Source organism: Elephantulus edwardii, unplaced genomic scaffold, assembly GCF_000299155.1.
Source record: "Elephantulus edwardii isolate Elephantulus edwardi_28Jun2011 unplaced genomic scaffold, EleEdw1.0 scaffold00039, whole genome shotgun sequence".
Taxonomy (NCBI): Eukaryota; Metazoa; Chordata; class Mammalia; order Macroscelidea; family Macroscelididae; genus Elephantulus; species Elephantulus edwardii.
The window spans coordinates 19086254-19088946 of NW_006399789.1; the positions used below are offsets into that span (position 1 = coordinate 19086254).

Here is a 2693-nt window from a genome sequence, read left to right on the forward strand (position 1 = left end):
CCATTAACCAAGTCACTGACTCAATCCATCTCATCCAGGGTCTTTCTTTTTTGCTCTGTCCTCCATCCTTCCCAGCATGATGTCTTTCACCAAGGACTGGTACCTCCTAGAAATGTGCACAAAGTATGAAACAGAGATTCAAAATCCTTGCTTCCAAAGAGAAACTTGGTTTCACCTTCTTCAAGACAAACCTGTTTGTTCTCTGAATTTAAAGACCTTCTTAGGAACAGGTTTGATTCCTTGAATACTAATGAGTGAAGACCAATGAGCTGTGGGAAGGTATCAATGATATCATCCACGAAGAATGGTCATTATAACGATGAAGGAAAAAGACCAAGATGAATGTCAGAAGAGACTCTGAATAATACACTCAAGCACTGAGATGCCAAAACAAAGGAAATCAGGAAAATAAAGATCTGAACAGAAGAATTCAAAGGACAGCACAAGAAGACAAAGCAAAGTATTATAATGAAATGTGCAAAGAGCTGGAGTTGGAAAATCAAAAGGGACCAACTCACTTAGTGTTTCTTAAACTGAAGGAACTGAAGAACAAAGTAAAGACTCAAGTTGGGATACTTAAGGATGCTGTGGGCAGAATGTTGAACAGGCAAGGAAGCACCAGAAGAAATGGAAGCAGTACACAGAATCAAGCATATGTATATGCATGTATATATTTATGTGTGAGAGTTCTGGTGATTAAGTAGGTAGAGTGACGCTGCCAATCCAAAGACAGGCGATTCAAATCCACCAGCTCATAGGCAGTCTCTTCCCATGAGATTTACAGCCTCTGAAAAATCCACTGAAGCTATGAGTCAGTTCCAACCTCATGTCTCATAACAACTATAGCATCAAACTCAGTGCTAATGAATTAGTTCTGGCCAATAGGAACCCTTCGTCTTTAAGAACTAGAGATATAATTATCACTAAATGGTCATCTGAAATGCCTTTTCAGCTTGTGGAGTCTGCATCTCTTTTTCTGCAGTGCATTTGGACTGCTGACTTTTTCACTAACAGCTCCATACAGCTGGAACTATGGAACTAAGGCTCCCTAGATTTAGATAGTAATGTTAGATATGAAAAGCAAAACTATATATATTACTACATTTCTTCAAAGCATGTTGTAGGTTCAGAGGTTAACCTTCACATTTTATTTCAAGAATGCACCTTATAAACCCAAGTTTCAATAGATCTTTGATTATATTTATAATCTCAAATGATAATTTATAATGAGAATCTTGAGATTATGAAACATTAAACTTTAATTTCTTTTTTAATGCACATACAAACTTGGAATTTTCTACATATTTCCTGGAAAAGTCTGGTTTAACTTCTCTTTATGGATCCAAAGCTCCTTCTCCTGCTGCTTTATTTATTGTAACACCTTCTGTTCTTTAAGAAACAAATGGAATTAGCAAACTGTCAGTTGCTTATTATATAAATCACACCAAGGTCTGAGTACACATTTCCCAAAAGATTATTTTCACATCCTTCAACAAAGGGAATATGTAATGCTTGCAATGTCTAGTGAGAAATCTCTCTGCCCAAAACTGTGTGCATTTATTCTTTGATTTTACTTGGTTTACTTGATCTCTCTGACCTCCATAGGTTCCAATTCCCCAGGGCTCAGTTTTTTAACAGATTTTATTTTAGGTCTTCATGCACATCTTTGGAGAAATTAGTTTTCTGGTACTTTACATAACACTTTTATGATAATGTTCTCAAATTCATATGTTGTTATTGTTGTTGTTATGTGCCATTGAGTCAACTCTTAACTCATAGCAATCCTTCCTACAGCTCTGAACCTTGCCCTATGTTGAGCCAACCTCATTGTCTCTGCAACACCTACCCCTCCTTCCCCAGTCACTGAGTCAATCCGTCTCATCCGGGGTCTTCTCTTGTACTGTCCCTTCATCATTCCAAGCCTAATGTCCTTTTCCAAGGACTGGTACCTCCTTGTAACATTCTGAAAGTATGTCAGACAAAGCTTCAAAATCCTTGTCTCCAAGGAGGAGTCTGGTTTCACCCTCTCCTAGATAAACCTGTTTGTTATCCTAACAGTCTATGGTATATCCAATACTGTTCTCCAGCAACACAACTCAAAGACTTTGAATCTTCTTTTATCATCTTTAGTCATTGTCTAGCTCTCTGATGCATAGCAAGTAAGTGCAAAGACTATGGCTTGGATTCGGCACACTTTAGTCTATAGTTGACATCATTGTTCTTCAGAACTCTGGAGAGGTACCTAACCAGAGATTTTCTATATATAGAAACACATTTGTGGGCTTATCCGCCTTCATTTAGATTCTAGATTATTCTTTTGACTACTAGTCCATTTCTCCATACTACCTCATATGCGGAGAGATGGAGTCAGAAAAATCAAAAGGGCTGAACTCACCCAGCGTTTCTTAAGCTGAAGGAGCTGAAAAACAAATTCAAGCCACGGTGGCAATATTTAAGGATGCTTTGGGCAGAATATTAAATGATCCAGGAAGTATCAAGAGAAGATGGAAGGAATACACAGAGTATCAGAAGGAATTGGCTGACACAGAAGAATTTCATGAAATGACATATGAGCAAGAGCCTATGGTGATGAAAGAGGAAGTTAAAATTGCTCTGAAGGAACTGGCAAAAAACAAGGCTCCAGGAGTTGACGGCAGGCATACCAATTGACATATTTCAACAAACAGACACTG

The 2693-nt window shown here is 38.0% G+C and overlaps 1 protein-coding gene across 1 annotated transcript in view; it reads right to left on the reverse strand.

Moving 5' to 3' along the window:
- The window catches only part of LAMA2 (laminin, alpha 2), a 746602-nt gene that overhangs the window by 625035 nt on the left and 118874 nt on the right, over positions 1-2693 (reverse strand). The gene's annotated exons all lie outside the window — the stretch shown is intronic.